Source organism: Bombina bombina, chromosome 1 (assembly GCF_027579735.1).
Source record: "Bombina bombina isolate aBomBom1 chromosome 1, aBomBom1.pri, whole genome shotgun sequence".
In the NCBI taxonomy this organism is placed as follows: Eukaryota; Metazoa; Chordata; class Amphibia; order Anura; family Bombinatoridae; genus Bombina; species Bombina bombina.
This window is the reverse complement of record NC_069499.1, coordinates 75,418,334-75,445,572: the sequence shown is the minus strand read 5'-3', so window position 1 is coordinate 75,445,572 and position 27,239 is coordinate 75,418,334. Positions and strand designations below refer to the sequence as shown.

At 35.8% G+C, this 27,239-nt stretch overlaps 1 protein-coding gene across 7 annotated transcripts in view; it reads left to right on the top strand.

Moving 5' to 3' along the window:
• The window catches only part of EVL (Enah/Vasp-like), a 360,067-nt gene that overhangs the window by 958 nt on the left and 331,870 nt on the right, over positions 1-27,239 (top strand). The gene's annotated exons all lie outside the window — the stretch shown is intronic.

The window sequence follows — 27,239 nt, the reverse complement described above, 5'->3', positions numbered from 1 at the left end:
CATATAGTATATATATATATATATATATATATATATATATATATATATATATATATATATATATATATATATATACTGTACATATATGTGTGTGATTTCTGACAATATTTTCCTGGCTAACTGAACACAAATACAGCTGGGGTACATGAAAGGCTATTTTGTGACATGGACGGGGAATCTTGGCACCTAAAGCAAAGCCTTGCCTGTGCGCATGAGTGACAGCCACACATTACTGTATCTTATAAGGCAGGCTGACTGTCTGCTTATTATTTCTGGCCTGGCACTTTCCTTTTGCTAGACAGCCATACTTAAAATAGGTTAGAGAACCTAAAGCCTTGTGCATCTATTTATGCAGTAACATGGCATGTTTAGTCTGTTTGCCCTCTCTGGTATCCAAGGAGTTAACCATGTTTTAGAGCATTATGCGTAACCTGTTATGAGATTCCTTAAAACATGCTAGATCTGTTTAAGTTTATGAAATAATCCTTAAATTGCTACATGCGTCCATTTTAGGCAGTTATTCTGCAAATAGTGGCCAAAGAGGCCTTGTGTGCATTTGGCTTATTATATTTTTAAAGGTATTTTTGTTTTTTTGTTGATAGTTTGGTGATTTATTTATGGTAAAGCTTCATCTTATTTTTTTTAAATATACAAAGTATATGATTCATTACTGTATGTTGTAAAGGGCAACAGTGAATCATTTCTCAGTCTGACATTTTTTCTCTGATTGTTGGCACACAATTCCCACAGCATGCCATGTTACCCAACTCTGTGCATTTGTATAAGGACCGCCCCTATAGAGGGATTGGCAAACACATTTTGTGTCATGGTAATTTAATTAAGTGTGTGATGTCATTAGACCTATTTAAGTATGGTTACTTACAGTAAATCCAGGATTGTTTCCCAAATGAAATGTGTGATTATGCTTCTGTTTTGATGGATGCCATAGCTGGCTGTCATTTTTTTATGATGTAGGTGTTATACATTTCTAATGAATTTATTGGAATAAAACCTACTGTATATGATGTAATATAGCCTGTTATATGTTGAATATATGGCTCAGTATAGCCTATGCTTTATACTGGAATATAAACCATGGTGTGCTGCAATTTGGTATTCCAGGTGTGCAAACCCATGGCACTCAAAACAAATTTGCTAGCCTCTAGGCTTTCACCATACTGCATGGTTTGTTTGACTCCCTGCAATTTAAAGTGCCATAAAACAGGTTGAGATCTGTGCATATCCTATTAAAAATAGTTTGCATTAAAAATGTTTTAATAAAATTGCTGGCAAGTATTTTAAAATAATTTTCAAAAATAAGCCAAATGAATTACATAGCTAAGCTGCCTGGAAAAGTCAACTCCACCTCCCTTATCAGTGTTTAGACACAGGGATTGTATTTCAACTGAGTTCACAGTTTCTAAGCATGCTACAGCAGATAATCCCTATGCATTTTTGCATTCTACCAAAACAACAATATAGATACAGCCATAGAATGAAATGTGTGGGGGAGTTAGAGCTTTACAATTCAGAAACAAAAAAGAAAGGGTTAATGGCGAGGCACTGCAGTATAAATTAGCAGGTAAAGTAATTAAAGTACATATTATTATATTTTGTCTCTATCCCAACTTGTTTTATGTCCCTTTAAATAATTAAATTATTTTCCTTATGAATCCATGCTAGCCATCAGTCTTTATTGTTTATGAGACGAGAGAGACGAGACGAGAGAGAAGCAATTAACACCCTCAGAAATGACACCAACCTTATCATCCGCCCAGCGGATAAGGGAGGGGCCATTGTCTTGCTCAATTATGAATCCTATAGACAAGATATTTTGGGCCAGCTAAGTGTTGAGGGCACATATCAGAAACTACATTTTGATCCTACATACAGGTTTAAGGAACAGCTTGATTCTTTGATTAGATTTGGTTTTGAACAAGGCTATATCACTGAAAAACTCAAAGATTTCATGATTACAAAATACCCTAAGATCCCAATACTGTACACAATCCCTAAGATACACAAGACCTTGACAGCACCTCCTGGTTGCCCCATAGTATCGGCCAGAGATTCTGTGCTCCAACCGGTGGCACAGTTTCTGGATTATCTTTTTCAGCCAATTGTCAAAGCAGATAGATCCTTTCTGTTGGACACTAATGACAGACCAATGTCTTGGAGGATGATTTGTTGGTTACACTTGATGTTAATAACCTGTATACCATTATCCCCCATGACATTGGTCTATCGGCAGTGAGGGAGACACTCAGACAGACTGATAGATACATAGGTCCCCCAGTCGAATATGTCATTGAACTCTTAGAGTTCTGTTTAAAGAAAAATTATTTTAAATTTGAAAAGACATTCTTTTTCCAAACATCTGGCACGGTAATGGGGTCCAATGTGGCCCCAGCCTATGCCAACATGTTTATGGCTAGTTTTGAGAGAGAATACCTTTGGTCTAAAAATGTATCTCCTGTGATTTTTTACAGGAGATACATAGATGATATCATACTTGTATGAAGGGGGGATGTTGATAGTCTCCAAAAATGGTTCACAGAGTTTAATGACACCCCTACTACTGTCAGATTCAAAATGAATTACAGTTTGTCCACTATACAGTTTCTAGACTTACACATTTCAAAACATAATAATAAACTTGAGACTACTCTTTACACAAAACCAACAGACCGCAATTCCCTACTTAGGGCAGAAAGATGCCATCCTCCTACACTCACCAAGGGAATTATGAAATCACAATTTATACGTACAATATGTAATAATTCTGATCCAGGTGTAGGGGTCTCACAGCTGAGTGATATGAAAACCAAGTTCCTCCAGAGGGGCTACAAAGTGAAACAGATTGATTCCATTCTTGAAAGCATTAAAGGACTCACACAAGATGATGCTCTTAAAGAGAGGACCAACAATACAGACAAAGTCCCAAAAGTGATATTTACTACTCATTTGCTCCAAACACCAAACAGTTAGGCCAAATTACCAAGCACAATTTGCAAGAACTCACACCCCTATGGTGGGGTACAAACGCAATGCCAACATTCGAGACCTGTTGGTTAAAACTGATCCTGTTCTAGCATATCAAACTTCGCACTCAACCAATATTTGAGGCTGCTACAAGTGCCCTAATTGTACCATCTGCAATGGCTTAATAGCCACAAAGAAATTCAATCACCCACACAACAATAAGAAATACAGCTTCCTACATTCTATCACATGCACTATGGAATTTGTAGTCTATATGCTGTTTTGCCCATGTGGGAAACATTACATCGGAAAGACACAGGGTACACTACGTGAACGTATGGCTAATCACAGATCAGCCATGCGACAAGCCCTAGACAAGGGACACTCTGACCAGCCTGTAGCTCGCCACTGGCTTGAAGCTAAACATCTTGTGGTGGCGGTGAAGGTGATACTGATTGACCATATCCCCAAGTCACTCAGGGGAGGGGATAGAAAGAAGCTACTACTCAAACGGGAGGCGGAATGGATACTGAGACTTGACACTGTAGTCCCAAAGGGACAGAACTCCATGCCCGATTTGGGAATTTTCTCGTGAGCTGTTTTGAGGCTTGAGTGGTATATGGGTAGCTGGAATTAGATTCATCCCCTGGGGTATTGCAGATGTTTGGCATCTGTTGATGTGGGACATGTGCATACATACCCTGGATCCGGGGGCTGATTTGGATTCTATTGATCCAAGTATGGCACCCCGGTTGGAGGATATTACCATTCCCTGCCATAATCCCTGAATATTACCTGATAGCCTTCATTTATCACGTGATTCCCTAGTGGCGATGTTGTATAGAATATGAATGCATCTAGTTATTAGATCCATTATGTACCCCTATAGTGGCTTTATTTAGGCTGGCTTGAAAACAGCTGCAAATGCCTTGCCCTTTACTATCTAAACAGGTCGCCTTATTCTTAATTTATGCTAGAACTGGTTGACAGTTCATTATCATGTCTTATTTCCATACCGACACGTTATTATGTGTAATAGCAACAGGTCCTCTTGTTTTGTTTCATAGTCTGTGGTCCAGTATATTTTGGTACACAGGTATTTTTTATTTAAACAGGTAGTTATTTGACACATTCACAGCATTAGAATACAGTTGTGTAGTTTAACAACTGACATTTTTGGTGTTTTACCCCATTTTTTTTCCAGTTTTGCCTATTCAGTTTTTTAGCCTCACTTGTATTTGCAAATATTCTCTTACAACATATTACTGTGCAGTATATGCTTGCCAGTTTGCTTTTTTTGTTTTGTCTATAACTAGCTGTGTCTCACTTGTATGCCCCACTTCCATGTTTTCCACTAGGAGTTCGTTTCACACAGGGCTATGTTTATTGCCCCACTTCCTGTCTACACACTGTGATATAATTTCCTGTTTCACGGACTAACAGTGTCCCGTTTTTTGCTATACTACACAACTCCAGAGGTATCCTAGTTGTGCACACTATTAATTTGTGGTTCCTATGTTCTTATGTTTTGTATATACTTAAGATAAGTTAGAACGCCGAATCGGAAGTGGGGAATCTTTCTACTTCCGGTTTGACGATTTTGAGCTGTGTATGTGCTTAATTGTTTGGCGCTCTTTTCACTATGTTTTAGGTATTGTGGGTTGTTTTGTAACACTATTTATATCTGGTTTGTACACTCTAAAATCATTCTGAAGAAGAGGAGAATCTGTGCCCGAAACGTCAATTATATTTACACTTTTGAAAAATTTCCTGTGTCTTCACTGTTTGTGTTGTGGATGTATTACTGGAGTGCTAGCACAGGTGGTTGACCCAGGAGGGCGGATTCAGCAATTGCATTTATATATATATATATATATATAACCCTTTATCCAAACTGCTTGGGACCTGTTAAGATTTCTGAATATTTTGGATTTTTGTAAAATTAGCATCTGAAAAATGAGACAGTATAGAGAATGGATGGAACCAAGCGTAAACAACAAAATCTTATGTAATTTAGGAAATATTTAAATTTAATTATACAACTTATATATGCAACCTAACAGTATTTTTATATAATTTGTAATTCTTTTGTATACATAGTGCCCTCAGAAAGATAGTACAGTACTGTAATCAGAAAGTTAAGGTTTGTTCTTTTAAATAAATATAGACTATTTGCATTTTAGAACACAAAAATCAAACTAATGACACAGGCACATAAGATTTTAACTTACGGGGGGGTGGGGAGAGTAATTTTTGGTAATTTTATTTTTTACAAAAATATTAATTAAAAAGTTTATATTTTAGAATAAGTTTGGATTTTTGAAATCCAGATTTGGGGATTTGTACCTGTACGTACATATATAAATATATATATGTTATCAATTTAAAGGGACAGTCTACACCAGAATTTGTATTGTTTAAAAAGATAGGTAATCCCTTTATTACCCATTACCCAGTTTTGCACAACCAACACAGTTATATTAATATACTTTATTACCTCTGTGATTACCTTGTTATCTATGCCTCGGCAGACTGCCGCCTTATTTCAGTTATTTTGATAGACTTGCATTTTAGCCAATCAGTGCTGACTACTAGGTAACTCCACGGACGTTAGCACAATGTTATCTATATGGCACACATGAACTAACGCCCTCTAGTTGAGAAAAACTATGAAAATGCATTCAGATAAGAGGCGGCCTTCAAGGGCTTAGAAATTACTATATGAGCCTACCTAGGTTTAGCTTTCAACTAAGAATACCAAGAGCACAAAGCTAAATTGATGATAAAAGTAAATTGGAAAGTTGTTTAAAATTACATTCCCTATCTGAATCATGAAAGTTTATTTTTGACTAGACTGTCCCTTTCATATATTCAATGTTTCTTTAATATCCTTTTACATTAAAGAATGCCAATTAGAGCACAAACTTGAAAAAGGTTTATGACTGCTTGAACTATGATATATACTATTGTATACTAATACTATGTATATCTTCATACAGAGCCCTTGCCTGTTTTTTAAATAATTATGTAGTTGGCTCCTCAATTTTATGGCTGGCACCTAAGTTTGATACTAATTTGCCAAGCTCTGGAATATGATAGACAAAATGTATTGTGATTTAATATCAAACATTTGTCATATAAAATACACAGGGAATATGAAATTAATAAGAGAGATAGAGCCCTTTTTTAGTCTGCTAAACACCATTGACCCTAATAATAATAAAAAATAAATCATCGAGATCCAGTGCACATGTATTTCGAGTAAGGTTTATTGGTAATGCATCATGAAGTTCTGTGAAATGAAGTAGGCACTCAAGAGAGATGCACTGACACATTTGTCATTTCTGCTAAAATATGATGTCATGTTTTTAGTAGCATTTCTGGACTGACTAAAGCATAACAATATGACAGTTAAAGGGATATGAAACCCAATTGTTTTCTTTCATTATTCAGATAGAGCATGCCATTTTAAACAACATTCAAATTTATTTATGTTATACATTTTTATTTGTTCTCTTGGTATCTTTTGTTGAAAAGCAGGAACGTATGCTTAGGAGCCAGACCATTTCTGGAGCAATATATGGCAGCGGTTTTGCAAGAATGTTATCCTTTTGCAAGAGCACTAGGTGGCAGCACTATTTACTGCCATTTTGTGCAACAATCACCTACTTAAAGGGGCAGTCTATACCAGCATTTTTATTGTTTTAAAAGATAATCTTTTTATTAGCCATTCCCCAATTTTGCATAATTACACAGTTATATACTTTTTACTTTTGTGATTACCTTCTATCTAAGCTTCTGCACACTGCCCCCTTATCACATGACTTTTTATTTATTATCTATTGACTTGCATTTTAGTCTATTAGTCCTGTGTTGTGCGTAAACACAATGTTATCTATACGGCCCACATGAACTAGCAGTCTCCTGTTGTGAAAAGCTAATAACAAAGCATGTGATAAGAGGCTGTCTGTAGTGGCTTAGAAACAGGCAGAAATTTAGAGGTTTAAATGTTATAAAGTAGATTAATATAACAATGTTGGTTGTGCAAAGCTGGGAAATGGGTAGTAAAGGCATTTTCTATCTTTTTAAACAATAACAATGTTGGTGTTGACTGTCCCTTTAAGTATCTCTTCAACAAAGAATATCATGGGAATTAAGCAAATTTGATAATAGAAGTAAATTGGAATTTTTTTTTACAATGGTATGCTCTGTCTGAATCACAATAGAAAATTTTTGGTTTTAATATCCCTTTAAAGGGACAGGAAACCCCAACATTTTCTTTTATGATTTGGATAGAACATACCATTTTAAACAACTTTCTAATTTACTTCTATTATTAAATTTGCTTTATTATCTTGTTATCCTTTGCTGAAAAAACAGCATTGCACTACTGGCAGTTAGATAAACACATCTAGTTAGCCAATCAAAAGAGACATGCTAGTTTAGCTGAATTATAATCAAATTTTCAACAGTTAGATGATGATGTTTTTCTACATTCCATATTTTAATTATTTGTCTATTTAGATATTGTATACTGCTATCAAATCTGTTGCATGTGATCTACTTCACATGATATATAGCTGGCCAGATGGGAGTTACTTGGTACTGTATCCGTATTATATTACTTATCCCCTATTACACTTATCAGGCGACAAAGGGAGATGTAAAGAGCCAAACATACAATAAGGTCTACTATTACAGAATGTGGAAAGGTTTTTGTTGATTGCCCACTGTTATTCATAAACTGTACATACATGTGTGCTTATTGCATTGATAATGCCCCCTCATATGTGCTTCTATGGAACGTAATAGGTAGGGGCAATCCTGTACCTGACTTTCACTGTACCTATGGATTGTACGATTGAACAGTATACTAAACTCCTAATAAGCCATTATTCTATAGTTGATTTTCCTGCTTTACATAGGCAGTAATAAGTTCTACTGACTCATCCGAAATGGGAATTTGATAACCCTATTGTAACTTTCAGTAACTATTTAACAGTTAAAGAACCTATTTAATGATCCAATATATTATGAGCCCCTCCTCTGCTGTTTGAGGGCTCCGCCCCCCCTCCCCCCTCCGCTCCCCCTTATACTTTGAGCGGCTTTTGCCCGCTGATCTTCCCTCCTCCCTTATATACTATGGCCCAAGAGTGGTCAATACATATGCCAATTCTCCACAAGCTAATATCACTGACCCTGACAGTTTAAAGAGTCTTATCTTCTGCATTGTGGAGATCAACTATCCCATAATATAACATAAAATGAAGTTTCTTTTTACCTCGCCTAAAAGCTTGTCTATTACCATTTTTTAGACTTCATGTGTAATCTTATTTCTACATGCTCATTTTGCTTTGTCGATAATATTTGTTTACAGACAATGTATTACTTATTTTGATGTAACATTTGTTCAAAGGCGAATCTTGTTTGTTAATCTTTACTTTAACTTCAATAAAAAATGTACTTAAAAAAAAAAAAGAGACATGCTAGTTTCATTTTGATTTTTCTGTCCCTTTAAGTGTTGCACATCAATAACATAGAAACATAGATATTGACAGCAGATAAGAGCTATGGGCCCAGCAAGTCTGCCCGATTTTTCCTAAAAGTATAAACTTATCTAGTTCGTAGGATAACATTATGCTTGTTTCAGGCATTCTTAAAGTCCCCCACAGTGTTTGTCATTACCACCTCTTGTGGAAGTTTATTCCATGAATCAATCACTCTTTCTGTAAAGAAGTGCTTCCTCAAATTACTTCTGAATTTAATACCCTTCAGCTTAAGATCATGACCTCTTGTTATTGAATTTAACATTTTATGTAAAATACTCACTGGCTCAGCCTTACTAAGCCCTTTAATATACTTAAAATTTGCTATCATATCACCTCTTTCCCTTCTCTCCTCTAAGCTGTACATATTTAGGTCATTGCGCCTCTCCTGGTACGTTTTATTTTTTAGACCATGTACCATTTTGGTAGCCCTCCTTTGCACAGATTCAAGTTTGTTTATATCCTTCTAAAGATATGGCCTCCAGAACTGCATACAATACTCAAGATGAGGCCTAACTAATGATATGTAAAGTGGCATAAGAACCTTACTATTTCTGCTGCAAATACCTCTACCAATACATCCAAGCACTCTGTTGACCTGCAGTACTACATTGTTTACTAAATTTTAAATCATCTGAAATAATAATCCCTAACTCCCGTTCCTCATTTGAAACAGTCAGTAAAGTGTCATTGAGTCTGTAATTAATGTTTGGATTTTTCTTCCCTAAATGCATAATTTTGCACTTTGATGTGTTAAACTTTAGATCCCAGTCATTTGTGCAATCCTCCAATTGTTGTATATCACTGCTCATTTTGTCAACCCCCCTGGAACATCTACTCTATTACAAATTTTTGTATCATCTTCAAACAGACATACTTTCCCCTGTAGCCCTATGTTGATATCACTGATAAATATGTAAACAAAACAGGCCCCATAACTGACCCCTGAGGAACACCACTAGTAACAGCCCCCTCTGCTGAATGTACTCCATTTACTAAGACTCTTTGGGCTTGATTTCTCAATCATTTGGGGAATTCTCCTTTTCTTTCTCCTATCAGTTCTCTGCAGCTTTCCTTTGGAGAGGCACACCTGTGCGCCCGTATTTATCATAAAAAAGTTGTTTTTTCTCCATAGGAGAGCTAAGGAGAGCTGAGGAGAACTAACGATAAATTTCTCTAGTCTGATTAGTATCTTCTCCTTTTTATGCCCCAATAGATTTAATTTTTATGCTCTGTTATATATTATTTTGGCGCTCCATTATATATTTTTTTATCACACCAATATAAATTATTATTGCACTCCAATAACCATTATTATTGCGCTTTGTTATAGATCATTTTTGCACCTTGTAGAGTCCTTTTTTTTTTTTTAACATTGCTTCCATTACTGGTAGAGAATATAATTCTTTTTCTTTTTTTTTAATTTTTTATTTTTGAAATTTCACAGCAAGTATACTTAAGGTATATACAAAAAGAAAAAAGACAGAAACAATATTAGGACATCTCACAGGGTATCAAAGACCACCAGTAAAGTAAACATAGTGCATAATAAAAAACATTAAATCATACCATTCTTCAATTGAAACTAGTGTAAGGAGGATAGGTGAGAATTGGCGCTTATATCAACCCTAATGCCAAGTATAGAAGGGTCTCTCTCTAAGAACCCTGAGGAGGATAGTAGAATAATTTAAGCGGAAATACTGGCGCTGAAAGCAGGGTAGTACACAAATACAATATACGGGTAACCTAAAAGGGTCTACCTTTTAGGTTACCCGTATATTGTATTTGTGTACTACCCTGCTTTCAGCGCCAGTATTTCCGCTTAAATTATTCAATTGAAACTAGAACAAAATACCATTTCTTTAGGTATATAAAGACTTAATGGCCCCAACACTTGCATTTTGTACATACATTTATGGTATCCTTATAACTGAAGCTAACGCTGTTGCATAATTTTATCATCAAACCACCTTACTTACATAATTAAAAAGAAAAACGGAACATAGTAATAAAATAAAAATTAAAAAAAAAAAAAAAAATACCTATAACCTAACCTTCTCTATAAAGCGAAACCCACTCAGCTGGGAAAAAAATTATGCAGGACAAGATCCATAAAGGCATTAGTGTTCAAGAAGGGGGACAAAATCTGTTTTTGTAAGTTAATCGGGTAGGATTTAATTATTGGAAGCCATGCGTATAAAAATGATTTTATTTTCCTGTCGGAGACTGTGTTTAACTGGAATGACTCAAATATGATCTGGGACTGAATTTCCTTTAACAAACCTGAAAATTTTGGTACAGAATGGGCTTTCCAGTATTTAAAGATTAAATGTCTAACTAATAATATAATCGTATTGACCATATTTTGATATAAACCAAGACTCTCATCCTGACTATATAAAAAAAAATATTTTCTAATGTAAATTGAATTTGCATGTTATAAAGGCTGGAAACCCAGTACGCTATTTTTTGCCACATTTGAGAAATTTTTGGACAATACCATACCATGTGACAGAACTCAGCCCCAAAAAAACTACACCGTGGACAGTTTGAAGCTGTAGAGGGGAACATTTTATTCAATCTATACGGAGAAATATAACAATTATTAAATATTTTCATATGAGACTCTTTCCAAGCGGTGGGGACAAGACATTGATTAAGTACTGAAAAACTGGAGATAATTTTATTTTCATCCATTTCTGGAAAAATATAAATCCATTTATTAATAATGTTCCCCATAGCCAGTGCACCTTGTTTGGACATCATAATATCATATATTAAAGAAATAGAGGCATCCCCCACTTTAAATTTAGAACAGCATACATCAATCTCAGACCACGCGGGAGAGATAGGAAAAGTAAAATCGGCCGCATCTATATAGTGACGTATTTGCAGATATGCAAAAAAGGTCTTATTAGAAATACCAAATTGAGAAGTTAGTTCTTGAAAAGAAGCCACTTGTCCATTATCTGTCATAATCTGAGCTAAGAAGCAGAGCTTTTTGTCTTTCCACGATTGAAAGGCCTTATTATACATTCCTGGCAAAAATTGAGGATTTCCACAGATAGGTAAAAATTTTGAAAAATTTGAGTCTATCCCAAGCAGGGTACAACATTTCCTCCACGCCACTACTATATTTTTAATAGTGGAAAGACTAGACGGCAGTGTTTTAAGCAGACAATGCAATATAGCCTTTAACATAAAAGGTTTGCAATAAAAACTTTCAAGATCAAAAGAAGAGACTATATTAGATTCAGAAATCCAGTCAAATGCTATCTTAATCATAGCTGCCCAATTATAAAGTTTAATATTGGGTAAAGAAAAACCTGCCAACTCCTTTTTTAACATCAACTTATCAAGAGATATATGTGCTTTTTTATTACCCCAGATAAATCTGGAAATACATGTACATATCTTCTTTATATCATTTGAAGGTATAAAAATTGGTAAATTTTGCAGAGGGTAAAGCAATCTAGGGAAGATAATAGCTTTAAATAAGTTAACCCGAGCTTTCAATGAAAGTGGGAAAGACGTCCAATTTTCTAAATCGGCCTGAATTTTCTCCAGTAAGGGGGTAAAATTTGCACTGTACCATTTTTTTGGGTTAGTGTGAAAAAAAATACCCAAATATTTAATACAATCCACTGTCCTAAATGGGGTTTCTTGAATACTACCTACTGACTTTTTAACCCATAAAAGCTCGCTCTTTTGCGGATTAACCCTATACCCGGAGAAGGCACCAAACTGTTTCAAGTATCTCATGGCTAGTGGAATAGACTGTCTAGTATCCTCAAAAAACAATAGAAGGTCATCAGCATAAAGTAATAATTTAAGGGTTTGTGTACCCAAGGAAATACCTTCCATCTTTTCCCTTAGTTTGATCGCTAGAGGTTCTAAAGCAATATTAAATAATAACGGGGATAACGGGCATCTTTGGCGCGTACCTCTTTTCAAAATAATCTTTTCTGAAAGTGTATTATTAACCAGTAAAAAGGACATAGGAGATTTGTAGAGTTTCCTAATAAAAGAGACAAATTGTTCATGAAATCCAAATTTAACTAAAGTAAAAAGTAAATGCTTCCAGGATATAGAATCAAAAGCCTTTTCGGCATCAAGTGTTAAAATTGCTATATCTTTAGTATTGTCATTATTAACTTTATTCGCCCCATATAAGTTCCAATGGTAATCCAGAAATGTAGCTACACTGCGGATATGTCTAGTAGAGTTCCTAGCTAACATGAAACCTACCTGGTCTGTGTGGATAACTTTCTCCAGTACAATGGCCAGCCTCTTAGCGATTATTGAAGATAGAATTTTATAATCTGTGTTTAGCACAGAAATTGGTCTATAAGACGCAGGATCTTCTGGTTTTTTTTCCTTTTTTTAATATTAAGGAGATATTGGCCGCAGAAAAATACAAAGAGATAGAGTCATTGGAACAAAAATAAGAATTAAACAATTTGCCCAAGGTCAGCTTCAACTCTGGGGCCAGGATCTTATAGAATTCTCCCGGCAAGCCATCTGGGCCGGCTGCTTTATTAGTTTTAAGCTGCTCTATGACACCAAGAATTTGGCAGATTCCTCCTCCAGAATCTCTGGGGTTTGCAAATCCTGCCAGAAATTATCTTGACGCTCTGCATCACTGGTTATATCAGTGTAAAGGGACTGATAGAAATCAAAAAACCCCTTACAAATCTCCTCTGTTTCAAAAACTCTAGAATTCCCTACTTGCAGAGCAGCTATATAGTTCTTTTTCTTTCTACTTTTAGTGAGGCGAGCTAGGTGTTTAGCAGAACATCCCTGAAAACCCCTAAAATATAGGTTAATCTTTGATTCTTGTTCCAAAGATTTTTGTTTAAGAAAAATATCTAGAGCTTTTTTGGCTTCAGAATAGGCTTTCCAGTTTCTAGCTGATTGCTGATATACATACTTTCTATATGTATTTTTTACCTGGTTGGAGTATTGCGTCTCAGCTGCTCGCTGTTTTTTATTTAAATTGCACATATAGGCCTGTATTTGGCCCCGTAGCACCGCCTTTGCGGTTTCCCAGAAAACTTCGATTTTATTGAAATAGTTAATATTAAAACTACAGAAGTCTTTCCAACTCTGTTTTAACCAAGTAGAAAATTTAATATTACTCACAAGATATCTAGGGAAGAAGAATCTAACACCCTTATTTTTTTTAATATTTGAGGATACAAAACTGAGTGATATAACCGCGTGGTCTGAAATCGCAATGTCGCTGATATCAACCCTTAATTTTTGTATGGATAAAGATTCAGAGATTAAAAATAAATCGATTCTAGAGAAAGATTTAAATGACTTAGATTCACATGTGAATCTCTGAGCATCAGGATTCCTAAGTCTCCAAATATCACATAATTTAAGATTATGACACATTTTTTTAAGGAGACGCGCCCCTCTATTATGAAATTTTAAGTTTTTGCCTGAAAGTCTATCCATTATAGGACAGGGAGTTAAATTAAAATCTCCACCCATTATAATATTTTCATTAGTCGACGGAAACAGGATGTGTTCAATTTTTTTCCAGAATCTCTGAGATATTAGATTAGGGCCGTAAAGATTACACAGAATAAATTTAACTTCATTAACGAAAATCTCCAAAATTATAAAACGTGCATCAGGGTCGGCTTGTACCTTGATAATAGAGTATTTTAAGTCTTTATTAACTAAAATTGCTACTCCGCATTTCCTATTCAAGGAGGGGGCCCCAATAACTTGTCCTACCCATTTACACTTAAGTTTTGCAGTTTCTACCTCGTTTAAATGCGTCTCCTGCAAGAACGCAATATCTGGTTTATCCTTCACTAGGTGTTTCAGTATAAGTTTTCGTTTAGCTGGGGAAGAAATTCCTCCAACATTCCATGACACAACCTTTAAATCAGTCATCATCCCGAAATTCTGTTCCGGTTATACTAAAAGGCAGTAGAGGGGGAAAAGGGGAGAGAGGAGTGGAAAAGAAAAAAAAAAAAAATGGTGAAAAACCGATCACCCATACATACCACAAAATAAAAATGAATTACAAAGCAGACAATATACATCCTTATAAAAATAAAAAGATATGGTAACCTTCAACCCGCCTCTGTGGCGGTACCCCCTAGAGGGTTACATTAGTATCAATGAACTCTTTTACTTCTTTAGGGTTAGCAAATAAGTATCTCTTTCCCTTTTCTTCTAAGACAATTTTTGCAGGGTAAATCAACCTTGCTTTCAAATTCTGCTTTATCAGCTGAGTACAAAGGGGGGCCATCAGTTTCCTTTTGGCAGACGTTTCAGACGAAAAGTCTTGAAACAATAATATTTTGTGGTTTCCCAACATAAGAGAACCATTTTTCTTAAATAACCTTAATAGTTCAATTTTATCCTGGAATTTTAAATATTTCACTAGGCAAGCCTTATTTCTAGTTACACTATCTAGAGCGTTTCTATTGGTCCCTAACCTATGAGCTCTTTCCACTTCTAGAGGTAACTGTGAGGCCGGGACCCCTAAGGTTTGGGGGAGCAAAACTGACGTGAATTTAATCAAGTCCTCATATTCTGAGGTTTCTGGGAGGCCTATTATTCTTATATTATTCCTTCTGGAATGATCTTCTAATTCTTCCAGGCGGGATTGGAGATTATTTATTTTTGTTTCTTGCTTCTGTGAGATAGTTTCTTGAGCATTAACCAGGTCCTCTAAGTCGGAAACCCTGTTCTCAACTTCGGAGATCCTTGCGGCAAATTGCCTTACTTCTTCTGTAAGGGTTATCACGTCAGAGGAGATACTGGTTAATTCTCTTTCAATAAGCTCAAACTGAGGTGTAAACAGCCATTAACCTTATTTTTTCTTTCTTTGACCTTGGCAGGCATTATGGGCGAAATAGTATTCGCCTGTGTGAGAAATCTATCCATAAAATGGTGTGAGAGTTAGAAAAAAGTGGAAACCAATCCACGTGCGAGAAGAAAAAAAAGAAAAACAAAAAAAAAAAACACCTTTTCCTTTTCTTTTCTCTTCTTTAAGTGATTAAACAAAATAATAAGAGTCAAAAAAGTGGAATGTGATAATGGTGAAGGTGAGGAAAAAAAGAGCCTGGCAGGTCAAATAAACTTATCTGTAATGCGATTTCAGGTCGCTATATGATAGGTAAACACCTTATTTTAAACCAGAAGAATTATATGACATATAGAAAGATTCATGAAATATACTGTCTAAACCAACAAATATATAGTTTTTTGCAACTATCACCAGGTCGCCTAGCCAACAATCGTTTTTTTCTTTTTTTTTTTTCTTCTCTTCCTTTCTGCTTTCTTTCTCTGTTCCTCTTTCTTTCTTAAAAAAAAAAGAAAAAAAAAAGACAATGCAAAATAACCTATAATATATAAAGTCCGATACAAGCTTATAAGACAAAATATATTGTTTTCTCTTTTCTTTTGGCTACTGCAGCTAGGAAAACAAGTCCCCTTTATTTGTTGTTCATTTCTCATACACTTTCCTTCTTCTTTTCATGCAAAAGAGATACAAGTTTCGGCTGTGGATCCATAAGGGACCAAGAAATAATTTTCACTGCTACTTTAATAAAGTCATAGGGCTAGCTCTTCATTTGTTATAAGATTAATATAGAGTCCCCAATTGGAATTTTTGCAGGTTTTAACCCTTTATCTGTAGCTGCTGTATTGAGGTCCTGCACAAAAAGTCACACAAAGGAAGAAATACAGGATCCTGATATGATATTTGTACTAAATTTATCCTTTATCCACCAAGATATACTGAGTCCTAAAAATGCTTCACATACAGCCGTATCTTCTGGATTATGGTGGCAGGAAGATTCAGAAACAAATAGCTGAATCCTTGCACGGTACTCCTTCAGCAATTAAACTTTTAGGCTGCCTTTTTAGACAACATGTGTAGCCATGACCATTTCTCTAGTTAACCCAGGCTAACCGTAAATAGCACTCCAAATAATGCAATATGTTCACAGACACTTATCCTTGATATAAAAAAAAGTACCTGATGATGGCAGGGTGAGGGGTGCAGGGATCGGGATATGATTACCCTTGTGGTCGGACACTCTGTTTCTTCAGCCGCGAGGAGAGAGGACAGGACCCAGCTCCCGCTGAACTCCTGACCTCCTACCTGCCAGCGGCACACGTCAAGCCAGGTGCCTGTCTTACCCTTCTCTTTGCCGGTCGTCACCAGTAACAGTTTCCCAGTCCTTCCCGGTACTGCCCTCTCACTTAACACAGGAAATTGTTCCACCACTGCAGGCAGGTGAAAAGATTTACATAGAGATATGTCTGCTGCACACAATGTGTAAAGGGGGCTTCTTCCGCCTCTGCAGCACGCTGCAAAAAGTGCCCTAGACAGGCCCAGGATATCCACCAAGGGCCGCGGGGCAAACAGGCGCGGGGATCAGGTATACAACGCTGCGTTGGATCTAGCAGCCGACGTGGAGCAACTAGGCGTGCGTGCTCCTCCCCCAACAGGAAGCCGTCAGAGAATATATTTCTAATGCTGTTCTCCACAGTAGCTATGGAGAACTTTAATGCAGGAACTTCCAGAAGAACTTTCAGTCCTAAACAGGAGAATATAAATGATAAATTTGTAACTAGGAGAATTATGAGGAGAACTATATGAAATACAACTAAAAGGATCTAATTTAATCATTTTTTTGGAGAACATGTTCTCCAAGGAGAGTAAGAACAGAGTAGGAGAATTTTACAGTCGAACTTGCCCAATTTTATGCACATTTTTGAATGATAAATAGGGGAATTATTTCTCATGTGAACTTTTAGAAGAAAAGATAGGAGAATATGAATGATAAATTGGGCCCTTTGTTTTCTGTCCTTAAAGGGACAGTCTAGTCCAAAATAAACTTTCATGATTCAGATAGAGAATGTAATTTTAAACAATTTTCTAATTTACTTTAATCACCAATTTTGCTTTGTTCTCTTGGTATTCTTAGTTGAAAGCTAAACCTAGGAGGTTCATATACTAATTTCTAAACCCTTGAAGGCTGCCTCTTCTCTCAGGGCATTTTGACAGTTTTACACCACTAGAGGGTGTAAGTTCATGTGTGTCATATAGATAACACTGTGCTCATGCATGTGGAGTACAGGTGAGCCAGCTTTGATTGGCTAAATTGGATGTCTGTCAAAAGAACTGAAATAAGGGGGCAGTTTGCAGAGGCTTAGATACAAGGTAATCACAGAGGTAAAACGTGTATTTATATAACTGTGTTGGTTGTGCAAAACTAGGGAATGGGTAATAAAGGGAGTATCTATCTTTTTAAACAATAACAATTCTGGTGTAGACTGTCCCTTTAAGCCAGCATTCCCAGTTCACAATGTTTGAGTCTAGACCAAGGAGATACAGTTTGTGAATTAGTTTGTTGTGTGGGACGATGTCAAATGCTTTGCTGAAATCTAGATACTTTTGTTATGTAATCAAAGAAGTCAATTAAATTACTATAATAATATATTAGGAAGGGAAGGCAAGTTTATGTAGACATTTTAGTACTGATATCATAAATGCTGTGTACAGCCAATCTCAAGTATAGGCTTCAGCCACATGGTGCACAAAGTTTAATTTAGGTTTAGGCACCCTTGTAAAACAGCACTGTAATAGGGATTTTGCAGTTTAAGACACCATATTATTCCTGTGAAACACGTTGCAATATTACAATATTTTCTGTTATTTATAAATGTTACTTAAACTATCCAAAGCACAAATGAATTGCATTATTTAACATAAATTGATTTAATGATAATTTGTGCAACAAACATTGAAAAAAAAATTAATATTAGCTAATTTTGGCTTAAAGGGACATTAAACCCAAAAAATGTATTTCATGATTCAGACAGAGAATACAATTTTAAACAACATTCCAATTTACTTCTATTATCTAATTTGCTTCATTCTTTAGATATCCTTTGTTAAAGAAATAGCAATGCACATGGGTGAGCCAATCACACGAGGCATCTATGTGCAGGCACCAATCAGCAGCTACTAGATATGCTTTTCAGGAAAGAATAGCAAGATAATGAAGCAAATTAGATAATAGAAGGAAATTAGAAAGTTGTTTAAAATGGAATTCTCTATCTGGATCCTGAGAGAAAAGTTTTGGGTTTAATGTCCCTTTAACATTGGCTTCAATTTTAGCTGGGTGGGCAGTAAAATCGGCCAGATGATGTGGCCATTATGGGCTAGATTACAAGTGGAGTACTTATTTATCACGCTCCCACAAACGGGAAAATTCACCCGTTTACGGGTGCTCGATAAATAACCAGCCATTGCAAGTGGCTGGTTATTGCTACTTCGAGCTCGCGGTAGCAATTAGCGCTCCGTAAATTAACCAGAGATCAGATCTCTGGTTAATTTTCAAAAATGTACCCCATTTGGACCCACACTTTTTTTTTCTTTAATAAAAAATAAAAAAATAGCATCTTTATGTTGTATGGGGTTTAATGTGGTGGGTGTGCGGTGTTAGATAAAAAAACGGCACTGAAATGTGACTTTACATTGCGGTCTATGGGTAACTGCGCTGGTATTACGGGAGGAGCGCAAATATTGTGCTCACGTTAACGCAATTTTGCACTCCACTTGAATTCTAGCCTTAAATAGGTCATGGGGAGAACTCTGAATACATTTAAAAGATAAAACCAGATAAAAGGCTATTATAGTGATACAATTACATGTTTAAGTTCATTAGATAAATTTCTACTCTCCTTCTGAATATTTAAGTTTAATTTTGACTACCATGCTTCTTTCTCTCGCGTTGTTGCATAGTTAAAGGGAAAATGGCAGTTCTGTAACCTGAAAGACAACCGGATTAGAGTTATACATGTGAGTGCGCTCCGAAACTGTCGCTGTTGCAATGAAAATGAAATCAATATTCTCACAAGCTGACATAATTCTTTCACATTAGTGGTCACTTGGTTTTCTAGATAAGTTGTGGTTTATGTAGAAAGTTCAGTTTGTAAACTCATTATACACGTCCTTAAAGGGACACTCAATAAAAATTAAACTTTCATTATTCAGGTAGAGCAGCCATTTTAAAACAACTTTCCAAATTACTTCCATTAACAAAATGTGCACAGTCTTTTTATATTTAAACTTTTTGAGTCACCAGTTCCTACTGAGCATGTGCAAGAATAGGTGTGTATGCATTTGTGAATGGCTAATGGCTGTCACATGGTACAGGTGGAGTGGAAAAAGACATAACTTAAAATTGTCAGAAAAAAAAATCTACTACTCATTTGATGTACAGACTAAGTGTTATTGCATTGTCTTGTTATCTTGCATTTGTTGATTATGCAAATCTACTGTGTTGACTGGTCCTAAATACAGTAGAACTGAATAATTGACAAATGCACAATACAAAGACAATGCACTTACTTTGAATTTAAAATGAGTAGTAGAATATTTCATAACAAAGCCAATTTGCCCTCCAGGCTATACCAGACTATAATATAACCTTGTAAAATGCAATGTACTTGTTACTAACTATATAGTTTTTCACAGTGTAAACTCTGTCTTGACAAATATGGAACTGGGAGGTTGAGGGCAGTGTGAGGACAAACTGTAGGTAAAGATGTAGGAAGAAGTCAGGTTGGCGCATGGGTGTGGTCAGGGCATGTTATTGGCTCAGTAAATGCTGACTGGAGATGTGGCTGGGAAATATCTGGGACATTTACAAGGAAGGGAGAGGAAAGATGGACTGTAGGACAGAACTCCATATCCAGAACTAAGGTGTGAAATGCCTATAAGTTGGGAGTTCTGTGTATATAGGATAATATGGTGGTACCTAAAAACAGTTTAGTCCAAGTTTCCATTGATGGTATTAAGTATATTTTGAGGTAAATATCTTTCTTTTTTTACATAATGATATTCAGGAAATATTTCCTAGTTAGCTTTTTACAGCTATGCTGCATCACTTTCAGGTGATACATTTGGGTATCATGTCCCTTTAATGGTTTCGGTTGTTGTACCAAACTATGGCAGGAATAGGCTGTTTTTGGCTTACAATTAACTCTATGGAAGCTAATCCCCCCCACTATATTTTATAGTTAACTTGTTATAGTTATCATTTTGAGGCCTATTTATCATATGTCTGTCGGACCTGATCCGACAGTGCGGATCAGGTCCGACAGACATCGCTGAATGCGGAGAGCAATATGCTCTCCGTATTCAGCATTGCACGCCGCCCCCTGCAGACTTGTGGCCAATCGGCTGCCAGCAGGGGGGTTGAATTCCAGCGATTCCTGTCCTGGGTTATGGAGCAGCAGTCTTTAGAACTGGTGCAGGCTCGCCAGAAACACAGTACGGAGCTTGATAGATATGCCCCTTTGTATAGTTTACATCTCTCCTCAGCCTAAAGGGACTGAATATTCTTTAAAACATGTAAAATACAAACAAATGATATGAACCTTTAAATGTATGTATGTCACATGCAAAAGGTATTTATATGAATGAATATGAAATATCTGAAATACTAAAATATTATATTTCTGAAGTAATAATTAATAGGTATACAAATATATTGTTTAAGACCATAAATAAAAAGATATTCTATAACTAAATGTGGCACAGATGTTAATTGATTAGTTTAGTACATATTTAACAATATGTGTGCATGTCTATTGCAGCCGTGTTTTACATAACCTTATCTCTAAAAATAACCGAGCTGATGCATCTTAAAAGAAAATGGGGGGAGGGTTAAACTGAACAGCTTAAAGGGACAGTGTACTGTCGACTGTAAAATTGTTTCCACCTAATGTGTTTACAACGACTTGTTATACTAGCTGCAGAGTATAAAATGTATGGGAATTGTTCCTTTTTCGGTATATTTTTGTATATGAAATTACTATCTCTGCTCATTTAAACTACATTCCAATAAAATGGGCTGAGATTGCAATGGGAGCTGGCTTCATCTTATCTTTCTTTCATTATACAAAATCATCCTTATCTTGTCTCTCACTCCATAAAACAGTGAGACCAGTACTTAGGGCTAGATTTATTAACACTGAGGCGTACAGGGGCGCGTATACGCGCCCTTGTATGCCTCAGCTCGCCTGTGGCGGGCCGAAATTACCCGCAGGTATTCGCCATTGCACACGAGCGCAATTTTGCGATTGCGTGCAATCCCGCCCCCTGCCCGCGCACAGCCAATCACGCGCGGGCAGGAGCTCCTCGACCGAGGAGATTGAATTTCGCCACAATAGAGGTGGCGAAGATCTTAGGGAAGCAGCGGTCTGGTGACCGCTGCTTGATAAATCACAGCGAGCAAGTTCTTGTGAGAACTTGCAGCTGTAGAGGCTTGATAAATCGAGCCCTTAGAGTTTGATGATCTAAAGCTCTCTGCTCAGGCGAGATGATCTAAAAAGTCCAACGCAGCACCTCAAAAAAGTACAACGCAGCACCTCAAAAACATTTAAAAACATAAATTTTATTTTCAGAAATGTTTATGTTGCTTTGTAGTTTTCTTTATGTGAATGAGAGACTCCCACACTGCACTATAAGGTCTTAAAAAAATTCCAAAGAGTTTTCATGATTTTATGATTTCATGATCATCAAGTTCTTAGAGAGAACAATGAAGAATGAACATTTTAGTATCTCTCTTTCCCCATGGGAGCGTGAGGTGGGGATACAAAGGGCAAAATCAGCTATTATAAATAACAAAAATAAAGGAAAAGGATCAATTTGTAAATAATTAAATACAATGCTTCAGGTAAAAATGGATAATTGGAACACATTAAAATGGAGAAAACATTTTTGTACAGTTGTAAAACAGACTGAGAAAGTAAAACTATATAAAACAAATAGAAGCCAATAACAGTTTATCCCAGCCAAATGATTTAATGCCTTAGCTCACAGTAAAGAACACAAATGGAAAATCAACCTCAGTTTGTTACTTAGTATTCAGGTTGGCTCTTAATTTAAACCTCTTATAAATATAACACCCCCTGCTAGTTTATCCACATTAATGCTTAATTAAAAATACAGTGCTTAGTAAAGTAATATACTTCCTTCCCTATAAGTTCACCATCCCTACACACATAGTGCTGTTATCCAAATAAAATAAAATAAAAAAAGATACGTAAATAGTTTCACAGAAGATTATAAACACCCGTAAAATGTGATTTGTTTTTGTTTCCCCTCATTGTTCCCGGTCCAATCAGCATTGACTGATTAGACATGGGAGTGCGCATGCATCTGTGCACTAACTGACCTCCTCTAAAAAAATGCTTTATGATGCAGAAGCAGATAAATTTGTATCCCATAGCAACAGGTATACCAGATCTGCTACGGTGTCAGTCAAAGATGAAAGGCAAGATTTCAATAAGTTAGGATACAATATTAAGGCAAATGTTTATTGTTTTCTAAACCAATAAAAATGTATTAGTATATGTATTATTAGCAGCATAGTCTATCTAGAGCTGGATTAGATTATTTAAGAATGCTCGCCAGTCCTTCTATTTCCCTGGGGGAATTCTATAAAGCCAATTTTTTTGCTAAAGGACATAAACTGCATTTTCGTATCGGTAGGAGATGCATACATTACAAAAGTGCACAATAAAATCGTAAATTAAAAATCATACAAAAGGAATATTTGAACCATTCACACAAAAATATGCAGGAAATATATGTATTGTTATGGCCCATAATATTAAAGAAAGTCTTACCTAACTATGGGCCTAGTATTTAAAAGCTGGCCGCTCAGTCTGACATTTCATCAGTATGAAGAGGTCCCTAAAAAAATGTAGAAACACAATTTTTTATTTGAAATATATTTATCACACTATGCAGGGTTCTGTATGCGAAGGAGAAACACCTACATTACATTCAGGGGTGTATTTTGGCCTAGGCAAACAAGGCACTTGCCTAGGGAGGCATAATTTTGGGGGGCAGCACTTTTGAGTCTCACTACACACACACACTCACTACACCCACACACACATGCTCACTGCACTACACACACACACTGTTCTGCACACTCACACTATACACACACAGATATATACACACAGATATACACACATGCTCACTGCACTACACACACACACTGTTCTGCACACTCACACTATACACACACAGATATACACACATGCGCACTTGAACATGAACCTTTACTTCGGAAAAGCCATGAATTTTTTTTCCATTACACCCTCACCTAACAACATTATGGCCAAACAAGGCCTAAAACCTGGTTGGTGGGGGTAGCAGAATTTTGAGTGCCTAGGGCAGCATAAAACCTAAATACGCCACTGATTACAATACAAGGTCTAAACAAAATCCCATGACATCTTTCCTTGTTAGGCTAAAATATTTCATTAGATAACTGATTGCAATAGAACCTCAGACAATGATGCTCCTGCAGTAAATTCAGTCACTTTGCACATATGCAGAAGGGTGCTCTTGTTTAGAAAGATTTATCACACCGTTTTAGTCTCCTTGCACTCTGTAGGCAGCCAAGAGAGTGGGCAATTTTCCAGGAGTTTAATATGTTTAACTGAAGACTAGACACAGGTGAGGAAGATAATCTGGCACTCTGCAATATACAGTAGTGCTATCAATATATAAACACTTAGAGCCAGATTACTAGTGGAGCGCAAATTAACGCTCTTGCTTGAGTGTTGATTGCGCTAGAAGTAAGATTTTTGTGCTATCCAGGTTGCGTTCGTATTATGAGTTACTTTTGCGGTAACTCAACTAGTGCAAAATTCTGAATTTATAATATTGCATGCGTGTTCAAAGTCAATGTAGAAAAAAAAGTGGAAAAAACCCACTCTTGCGCAAACACGATCGCATATTCTCATTTGCGCTAACCAACATGAAAATATGAATATTTCATGTTCCAATGTTCTACACATACAAGAATATGTTCTATTTATTCATAAATAAATATTTCTACATATATCTGATGTTTTTTTTGGTACAGTAAATATCTATATCTATCTATCTATCTATCTATATATATACACACATACATGATTAAATATAGGTATAGATATATACAGATATATCTATATATATATATATATATATATATATATGAATATCTATTTAGAAATACATAGTTCTATGTGCAGAACATTGGAATGTGAAACATTTATAGTAAATACATAGTTAAAACTTTTTTTAAACAAAAAAAATGCATAAATATGCTTTTACATGTTTTCATCTACTTAAAGGATTACTAACTTTTCTTTTTGTTATGCAAAACGCAACAAACAGTTAGCATTGCATTTATCACATCAAAGTAGTGTACCTTTTATTTTTTCATAAACGAAGCTCCCTTAATCAGAAAAATAAACTTTTATTTTATTTTCATTACATCACGTAATCCAGCCCTCAAATGTGGGCCGTCTATGGTCTAACATACTTGCCAAACAGATGGCAAGTATTTGCATAAAATTATACTACATTACCATCATTCCACGCATGCGCAATAGGATTCTCTTAGTCTCGCATGCGCATATTGCTCTACAGAACCAGACATGACCGACAAGAGAAAAAATAAAACGCATGCACACTTTAAATTTAGAACAATGCGATAGGTATTCCAGCCATTCTACAATGCTAGCGGTCCTGTATTGCTTTGATATTTGCAATATCCGCTTTCAAGATTTAAATAATATATAAAATATGACTCTCACATGTAACTGATAATTGCATAAAGATTGAATAGATGAATTTATATTTTTATTCGAAAAAATGCATATTTTCATAATAAAACAAATGAAATTTATTGATATGTAATTCAGAGTGGGCAAAGTGAGTTATACATACTCTAATTTATTGAAATATAAATGTGATTAGTTTTTTTTTGATAATATATTGTGAATAATATGCTCAATCTTTTAACCATCTTTTAACCATGCAAATATAAAATTATTTTGTTGAGGGATTGTGATCAGTATATGATTTTTAATAATCATATATTTTGCTCGTTCATCATAGGAAGATTCTATTTTGTATTCAATAATTCTACCGCAAAAAAATTATAATGCCCAAACAAATGCACTGTGTGTTGCAGTGTATATAATGTTGCTCATTAATTCTAGGGCGATTCTCGAAGCGCTCACACGCTCGATACTTACGTATACTGTGCAGCCGAGTCTTCTGGTGCAGTATCGATAGAGCGATGACGTTGCGCTAACTCGAGCATGCGCATTTTGACTAGGAGTCGCCATCTTCCAACTGGAGTTGTTCAGTCGGATTGAAAATCGGTAACGGCGAACAACACAGTGGGTTTGGAAATACTTTATATTTCAAACATCAATATATTAAAAATGCTAAATATTTGTAGCATAATCTACATTTTAAAAAGATTGATTTAAAGGGACAGTATATTGTAAAATAGTTTTTCCCTTAATGTGTTTACAATTGCTTTTTTTACCAACTGCAGAGTAAAAAATGTATGAAAATTAGCTTTTTAAGGTTTATTTGTGTATATTAAAGCTCTGATTTTGTGTTTTGAAGCCACAACCTAATACAATGGGTTGAGCTTGTAGGTATAATCCGATCTCATTACTGTATCACATTGTGCACATATACCTGTTTCTTTATATTATATCTGTCCATAAAACAATCACCAATACTTGGAGAGAACAATGGAAAATCAACATTTTATTACCTTATCTCTGCTATATCCCACTGGGAGTGTAATCTCTTATGCTGGCTGTGTTCACAAAGCTTATCTATAGCTTGGACCTGCGGCCACAAACTTTCAGAATAGGTGGGGATATCACAGGCTAAATCAACTATTTAAAATGCCAATATAAGGGTAAAGGAGCTACTTGTAAACAATTTAATACACTCCAGCAGGTAAAGTGGATCATTGGGAACAAATTAAAGGGGAGAACATTTTTGAATAAACTGACACTTTAAAGGTATACTATTGTAATAATATGATTCTATTTTTGACTACAGTGTCCCTTTAACACGGCAAATGGCTCCAATGCATATATATATATATATATATATATATATATATATATATGTCTATATATGTATACATTTTATATTTTTTCATTTTTATTAGATGCTGTTAATATGAGTGTAACTGTACTTTGTAATGTATTTTTGATGAGTTTTGTGCAACTTTTATGTTCTGTGAAACAGTTGACCAGAGCTCTGATGTCACGTTAATCATTCTAGCGTAAATTGCGTTTGCACTCAAGATATCGCATTTACTTTCAACTCATAATCGGAGCAGTAAGCCCGATGAGCACAATCCCCCCCGAATAACCCCTTATCGTTTGGGCGCAAGTGTTTGCTCTCCACTCATAGATAAAATGTTATATGGTCAGGTTAAGGGCAAAAAAAAAATCCACTGCAGTAAGTACAGATAGAAAGTGCAGAGAGGACGAGCATATCACTGTATAGTCAGCTGCAGTGATCACTACAGTAGTATGTCTGCCTCTACTGCTTCCTCTATGACAGTGATTTTCAACCACTGTGCCGCGGCACAATAGTGTGCCGTGAGAGATCGTCAGGTGTGCCGCCATCGCAGAGGCAGACTGACAGGCTCATCAGGCAGACGGCATCATTTACAACATGACATATTGACATTCATTATGATTGTTTGTGAATGAATGTCAATATGTCATGTATTGTAAATTAATCATTAGGTGAGCGGCCGTCCTGCTTTGAGAAGAGTAGACTCAGGATGCGGGTGGCAGTACAGTTGCGACGCTGCTGATGCTATT